The following is an 8,990-nucleotide window of genomic DNA, read 5'->3' on the forward strand; positions in this document are numbered from 1 at the left end:
AACCAAACCAAACCCAGATATATAAAATTAATCTCTTCTCTCTTCATACCAAGATAATTATACATGAGTCTAGAAGGGAAATGTAACTGTAACATCTCTCAGTTTCATTTTGCCCATTTCATATATATTTTTACTTTGTTTCTTCATACTCAGCAAATAGAATTTTGTAGACTCTTCCCTCCAATAAAACTGTCATTAAAGTCATTAAAATATCCCAGTATAATTGAGTTATACACTATTAGGGGTTCATAAAAATAGAATGCAGCAACAAAGTTTATCTTAAAGCCTTTCTTCTAAAGATAAACCAGTAAACTTTCTTCAGCATACAACATCCTATTGGCAGTGTTTAAGAGCCTGTGTAGCAAAACCAAACGCTCAGAATTAAAAAAAAAAAAGTGGGTGCAAACTCAAAATCCTCACTTTTTACATTCAAAGCTTTTCTAGAAATGTATTGAAAAGAATACATTGAATACAATACATTCTGTACTGAAATTACAGAAGCAAAGCTACTCAGGCATAGAAGTCAATCATTAAGTGCAGAGAGATAATTTGCATTTTATCTACAAACACGTTTGCTTATGAATACAGTCAGGATGTAGAAACAGTAATGTTGTTTTCTCTGTATAAGTATTCCTTGCTGAGTGACCACTTCATTTAGTGACTCTTCACAGTGACAATGGTGATGAAGAAGTAACTTTATGACCAATCTTCACATTTACCATCCTCACAGGTCTGTAAAGCAAAGGAAAACTGAAGTAAGGTTGTAAACACAATCATACTTAACAAGTGAATTTTTAGTCCTAATTGTGGTCACTAAACAAGGGCTACCTATACCTTTAGGAAACCTAGTCATCTAGCAGAAAAGTGGCCATGGAGGGAGGGTAGGTAGGAGGGACACAGAAGTTGCCATTACTGTACATCATCTTCTCTTCAACCACTACTACAAATCACTTGGTGTTTCAGCAACTACAGCAGCATTGCTCTATCCCCCCCCCCAGAAAATGCAGTGGTTCCACTAAGACTGGTATGCTTTGATCAGAGGTGGGTTTCAGCAGGTTCTGACCAGTTCTGGAGAACCGGTAGCAGAAATTTTGAGTAGTTCGGAGAACCGGTAGTAAAAATTCTGACCGGTCCTGACCCCATCTATTTTCTGCCTCCCGAGTCCCAGCTGATTGGGAGGAAATGGGGATTTTGCAGTAACCTTCCCCTGCCATGCTCACCAAGCCACCCCCCCAAGCCACACCCACAGAACCGGTAATAAAAAAATTTGAAACTCACCACTGGCTTTGATGTACTCATGTGCAGGTATTATTTTCATTTTACATAACCGGTTGAATGAAAAACTGCCCCACAAGTATTGAAAAAGATAAATATTCAAGCCCAACATTAGGAAAGCGCTATGAACATACCTTACCTATATCTAGTCTGACATTTTTCCCTTGCAAATGTTTCTTTTACTTTTATTCAGAATACAATGCTTTGTCAATCTTTATCCTTACATAATATTGATTTTTTTTTATTTGCATTTATATCCCGCCCTTCTCCAAAGACTCAGGGCGGCTTACACTATGTCAAGCAATAGTTTTTGTTTTGTTTGTTTGTTTGTTTACATTTATACCCCGCCCTTCTCCGAAGACTCAGGGCGGCTTACAGTGTATAATAGTCTTCATCCATTTGTATATTATATACAAAGTCAACTTATTGCCCCCAACAATCTGGGTCCTCATTTTACCTACCTGATAAAGGATGGAAGGCTGAGTCAACCTTGGGCCTGGTGGGACTAGAACCTGCAGTAATTGCAAGCAGCTGCTGTTAATAACAGACTGCATTAGTCTGTTGAGCCACCAGAGGCCCCTTATTTCTTATGAAGCAACTGGACATGATTCCTCCCTCCCCTAAACCAATCAACATTGATGTTTCTTTGTTGTACAAACCATACAAATAAATTTAAGCCATTATTTGGGGTTCTTTCTCTCTTGTAAAAATAGAATCCTTGAATGCTTAAATGTTCCAAATAGTAAATTAAATGATCTTCCTTATCTTGGTAGCTAACTGGGGTCTAGGCTAGGCTAGAAGCCATATTTGTATGCCTTCTTTCATGTGTTGATCATGAACAAGAACACTGATGTTAAATGACTCATTTCATGTGAGCAGTCAATTAGCTAAAGAGCACCAAGCATAAATATGTGAACTGGCTTGTAAAGTCAGTTTCAATTTAATAACCAAGACATATGTCAAGTTACATGGCATATTTTATAGAGCAAGTGTATTTTTCGCAAAGAAGCAGGTGAGGTGCTAAAAATGGGACAGAAGATTAAAGATTATTATTAATAACAATTGACAAGTTGTAGAGATTGAAATGGAGAGCTTGGGGTTTAAGTATTCTAAGCAGGGGTGAAATCTAAAAATTTTCCCTACTGGTTCTGTGGGCATGGCTTAATTGGTGGGCGTGGCTTGGTGGTCAGATGACTGGATGGGCGTAGCCAATAACAATAAATAATAAAAATAATAAACAAAGTATACAAAACAATAAGAGGTACCAAAAACCAACTTTCACACTTTACACACACACAACACAACACAACTGACTCACACACAATGTAAAAGCAGTTGCACTTCACATTTCACACAGTTCACACAGCCACTAAAAGCTCAAAAACCAACTTTCACACTTTACACACACACAACACAACACAACTGACACACACACACACTCACACAAAATGCCACATACAGCTTTGTGAGATTTTATGTGTTTATGTAGTTAGAGTGAAACACTACAGAAACACACCAAATCTCAGGAAGCTGCACAAATATTTTATTTTATTACTTTATTTTATTTATATTTTTTAGATCAGGGGTCTCCAACCTTAGTAACTTTAAAGTTTGTGGACTTCAATTCCCAGAGTTCCTCAGCCAGCAAAACAGGCAGACTCAGGCATATGGATTTTAGTTGCTAGCTGATGCAACTGATTGCAAAAGCCATGGTTTGCGAGCCCGAAAGGAGCAGTAATTATAGGTAAGTGCAGGGGTGGGGGCGATTGGGTGGGCATGGGTGGGGGCTCTTGTAAATGTGGGCTGTTAAAAAGTGATTTTAAAAGCCTGTGAGGATCAGGGATCACCAGAGGAAAAAAAAAGTTTTTAAAAGGTTCCTCTGACCCCAGGAGCATATAAAGAGATTGTATAATGTGTTGCTTGAAATAGATTCGGAAAAGGATTTGGTAAAGGATTGTATGATAAAATGGGCACAGAATATTCAGGAACCAATAATGTTGGAAACATGGGAGAAAATTTGGGTTAGAAATGTTAAGTTTACACAAGCACAGAATTTAAGGGAAAATTTTTATAAGATGTTTTATAGATGGCACTTAGATCCCAAAAAATTATCATGTATGTATCCTAATATCCAAGCGAAATGTTGGAGGTGTGATTGTGATGATGCTACATATTTTCATATTTGGTGGACTTGCAAGAAAATTAAGGTCTTTTGGATAAGAATTTGGTGGATTATTCAAAATGTACTGAAGAAGAAGATAAAGTTCCTGCCACAATTTTTCCTTTTGGGAATTATAACGGATTGTACAGGGATTGAGACTAAATTGATTCTGAATTTAATAACAGCAGCAAGACTGTTGATTGGACAATACTGGAAGAAGAAGAGATACCTACAATAGAAGAATGGATATTGAAAGTTATTAATTTGGCTGAGATGGCTAAAATCTCAGCGTTTTAAAAGACAATACGCAGAAAAATATTTAATTGAATGGAAAAAATGGATTGATTACCTACAAAACAGATATCAGATTAAGAAATATCAGATTGCCTTTGAATAATTAGAAAGTTATTTTATGTAATGGGGAGGGGGTTGGGAGATGAAAAGCTTTGGATGTGGTTATTTGGATTGGAAGGGAAAATTTTATTCTATGCTTGGTTTATGTATAACAATACCTTGTGATTGACCCGGGAAGCCGGGGGGGGGGGGAGGGGGGAAGGGGTTTTTTTTTTGTTTTTGTTTTTGGGAGGGAGGGGGAAAAAAGGGGGAAAAATGTTTTTGTTTTTTAAAACTCTTTCAATAAAAAAAAAAAAAAAAGGTTCCTCTGACGATCCCATGAGGCTTGCCTCATGGCAGCCCAGAACCTCTTAAAAGGATTTTTTATACAAGCTCTTTGGCTGAAGAGCTTGTAGAAAACATGTTTTTTTAAGGTTCTGCTGATGAGGAACTCAGGTAAGATTGCCAGAGGAGCCTTTTAAAACTTTTTTTAAAAAAAGAGTTTAAAGGCTCTGCCAATCTCAGCTGAGCAGCGGGATCCTCAAAGGCTTTTTTTTTACTTTTAAAGGCATGTTTTCGGCTGAAGAAAAACTGCTTTTAAAAGTAAAAAAAAAACCTCTACTGATGGTGCAGCTCAGCAGAGGCAGGGGGTGTGGGGCTAGGGATTTTTCCCACCGGTTCTCCGAACCAGCAGCCACTATCGCTACCGGATCGGGCGAGCCGGTCCAAATTGGGAGCATTTCACCCCTGATTCTAAGGCAAACAAAGTTCTTCCAATCTGCTAGCCCAGTTTCTTATGAGCAGCTCCTGAATTTTCTACCTTTGCTTCCTTTTCATACCAATTTTATTCCATCAGCTTGCTACTCTTCTATGCAGTCATTCTTCCATTATCTTCACAATCAAATATTCACTTCCCTTCCACACTGTCTTAATTCCATTTTGCAATCTCTATGGAATTTATTTTGCTGCTATTGCCTTATTAATGAATTTCTTCTTGAATTCTCCAGGGGTCACACTGGACAGGCTTCTGCATCAATCTGGCAACTGTTGAAACAAAAAGACCAGATTTACAGCTGGCATGTGTGACAAAATGGGCACAGAATATTCAGGAACCAATAATGTTGGAAACATGGGAGAAAATTTGGGTTAGAAATGTTAAGTTTACACAAGCACAGAATTTAAGGAAAATTTTTATAAGATGTTTTATAGATGGCACTTAGATCCCAAAAATTATCATGTATGTATCCTAATATCCAAGCGAAATGTTGGAGGTGTGATTGTGATGATGCTACATATTTTCATATTTGGTGGACTTGCAAGAAAATTAAGGTCTTTTGGATAAGAATTTGGTGGATTATTCAAAATGTACTGAAGAAGAAGATAAAGTTCCTGCCACAATTTTTCCTTTTGGGAATTATAACGGATTGTACAGGGATTGAGACTAAATTGATTCTGAATTTAATAACAGCAGCAAGACTGTTGATTGGACAATACTGGAAGAAGAAGAGATACCTACAATAGAAGAATGGATATTGAAGTTATTAATTTGGCTGAGATGGCTAAAATCTCAGCGTTTTAAAAGACAATACGCAGGAAAGATATTTAATTGAATGGAAAAATTGGATTGTTAATCTACAAAACAGATATCAGAATAAGAAATATCAGATTGCCTTTGAATAATTAGAAAGTTATTTTATGTAATGGGGAGGGGGTTGGGAGATGAAAAGCTTTGGATGTGGTTATTTGGATTGGAAGGGAAAATTTTATTCTATGCTTGGTTTATGTATAACAATACCTTGTGATTGACCCGGGAAGCCGGGGGGGGGGAGGGTTTTTTGTTGTTGTTTTTTGGGAAGGAGGGGGAAAAAAGGGGGAAAAATGTTTTTGTTTTTTAAAACTCTTTCAATAAAAAAAAAAAAAAAAGGTTCCTCTGACGATCCCATGAGGCTTGCCTCATGGCAGCCCAGAACCTCTTAAAAGGATTTTTTATACACGCTCTTTGACTGAAGAGCTTGTAGAAAACATGTTTTTTTAAGGTTCTGCTGATGAGGAACTCAGGTAAGATTGCCAGAGGAGCCTTTTAAAACTTTTTTAAAAAAAAGAGTTTAAAGGCTCTGCCAATCTCAGCTGAGCAGCGGGATCCTCAAAGGCTTTTTTTTTACTTTTAAAGGCATGTTTTCGGCTGAAGAAAAACTGCTTTTAAAAGTAAAAAAAAAAACCTCTACTGATGGTGCGGCTCAGCAGAGGCAGGGGGTGTGGGGCTAGGGATTTTTCCCACCAGTTCTCCGAACCAGCAGCCACTATCGCTACCGGATCGGGCGAGCCGGTCCAAATTGGGAGCATTTCACCCCTGATTCTAAGGCAAACAAAGTTCTTCCAATCTGCTAGCCCAGTTTCTTATGAGCAGCTCCTGAATTTTCTACCTTTGCTTCCTTTTCATACCAATTTTATTCCATCAGCTTGCTACTCTTCTATGCAGTCATTAAATTTCCTTTTCTTCCATTATCTTCACAATCAAATATTCCCTTCCCTTCCACACTGTCTTAATTCCATTTTGCAATCTCTATGGAATTTATTTTGCTGCTATTGCCTTGTTAATGAATTTCTTCTTGAATTCTCCAGGGGTCACACTGGACAGGCTTCTGCATCAATCTGGCAACTGTTGAAACAAAAAGACCAGATTTACAGCTGGCATGTGTGACACCAGCAGCAGAATACCAGGAAAATAGAAACACAAGGAAGAGAATGATTCCAGGAGTTTATAGCAGCTCACAAGATTTATTGTAGCTGCAGCTGGAAGTGTTACATCATGTCAGATGATAATTTGGCAACATAAATTATGAGTTGCAGGAGAATGGTAATTAAGAATTGCTAACTGTGGAGGAAATCATTATGTCTGACAGTGAGCAACTTCATGTGTCAGCATTTTGATTTTTGAATCTGCAGAAGATAGTGTTGCATCTTGGGTGAGGGGAAGTGATTAATTAGTACTCGTTGGCAGTGATTTAACACTGAGAAGAATTAACACATTTCATGATAAAATACATAAAAATAACCAAGCATGAATTTGCCGTAGATGTCAACAAGCAACTTCAATGTAACTTTGCATCATGATCAATAGGACAGGACTGGAAAAGCTACTAATGTGACCTGGAGAGATATGTAGATTTCTTTGCCACTGAAATGGGAAATATCAAAAGTTTCACTTCCATAACTTATGAAGGACTGAGCAGAATAAAATTCAGATGAGTAACACAGCATAGCTCAATGGGAGCTCAAGAAACATATATTTTATGTCAAACTAGACTTGGAGATAAAAGAAATATATACTTGACAGTCTGAATATGTATGATTTGAGACATCTTTACATAGGGAAATAACGCTAAATTGAAGTTATTCATTTATCACACTATTTCTTCCATGAAATAATAATATCTGTTGCTGAATAATGTAACTTAATAACAGGATATCTGAATTTAATATGTTCATGGCTAAGGACCCTGATTTTTAATGTTGTATCCTATTCCTTTGCTGCAATAGCATTCCATGTCAGTTTCATGGAAGTTGTGAGTATCAGTGTAAAGGTTTTGAAGATACAATCTGTGATTATCACTTATCAATGAGAATATAGATGAATTGGGGTTTATGCTGTAGCACAGTGATGGCTAACCTTTTTGCCATCGCGTGCCAGGAAGTGGGAGGGTGAGCGGGTCATGCGCGTGCATGCCCACACCCGTAATTCTATGCACCCTGCCCCCGCACATGTGTGTATGACCCTCTCCCCTCCACTCCTGGCACGTGATGGCCTGGTAAGCCTGTTTTTCTCTCTCACCTGGCTCCAGAGCCTCTCTATGAGCTTGGGGAGGGTGAAAACGGCCTTCCACACACACCCTGGAGCCCCTCTGGAGGCCAGTAAGGGCAGTTTCTTGATGATTCTTTATTCTTTAGCTGCTCCTTTAGGCCAGTGATGGCTAACATTTTTGTCGCAGGTGCCAAAAGCACATATAATGCAATGTGCATGTGACCTCCCTGCATGCCCCCCATGCACATGCGCATGTGACTCCCCTATGTTGCCCCTAACCCCATGCATGCACACATGATCCCCCTGTGCTCCCATGTGCATGCATGTGTGAACTCCCCCTGTGCTTCCCCAACCCCTGCACATGCGTGCGCGATCCCCCTGTGCTCCCTCCCGCACATGCACGTGTGTCTTCCGCATGCACCCTCCCATGCATGCGCAGCAGAGACCTGAAAATCAGCTGGCTGGCAGGAGGCATACGTGCATGCACAGTGGAACTGAGTTGGGGCAATGGCTCGGGTGCCCGCAGAGAGGGCTCTGTATGCCACCTATGGAACCTATGTGCCATAGGTTCACCATCACAGCTTTAGGCTCTGTGTTACAGAAGCTGGAAGAGTATTGAACTGAGTTTCTACAGACCAATTCAGAAAGTTAACTTGGAATAAATATTCTGATGGAGGAGCTGGTAAAAATATAAATCAGTTACCAAACCAGGTACAATAATTTATTTGGCTACAGAAGATTTTTTAAAAGTGTTATTTGGCACAATGAACTCAGTTTACAGGAGCTTATTACTTTTTGTAATAACTTTTACATCTCTCTGACTCTTTTAACCCTGGAAACAATTGGCAAAAGAATTATATTAGATTGACTTTAGCATACCTTTTTAAACAAACCCTCTGTAGTATATGAATCTATTCTATATATTAATTTATGGTGTATTGCTTCAGAAAAGTTTGGGAGAATGAGCAAATGAAAATAAAAAAAATAAAAATTGCCAGCATCCTTCTTCTAGAGAAAAGTAAATTGATGCATTTGGGGTAAATAATAACACAAATTCACATTTTTGTTCCTTTATGCACATTGTATATATAAAGTATTGCTGAAGCAGGTTTATGTTATCTCACAAAATAGGATTTATATTTATAAGCTGCTAGCTGTTAAACACATCCCTTCACAATGACCTCACATTTCTTCACTCAGGCATTTCCTGGCTAGCTTTTTGATATAATTCTTTCAACCCAAGCTTGCTTATTTATTTATAGCATATATTGACTGTTGTTCCATTAAAAAGAAAAGATAACAAAACAAATACAAATGGCATAGTTTATTCAACTTCTTAAAAAAGAACATCCCAAGCCAGAAATGTTTGCCTGATCTGGAGAGTTTAGAATTTAAAACAAAATACACTTACTACAATAG

This window comes from Ahaetulla prasina, chromosome 3, assembly GCF_028640845.1.
Source record: "Ahaetulla prasina isolate Xishuangbanna chromosome 3, ASM2864084v1, whole genome shotgun sequence".
In the NCBI taxonomy this organism is placed as follows: Eukaryota; Metazoa; Chordata; class Lepidosauria; order Squamata; family Colubridae; genus Ahaetulla; species Ahaetulla prasina.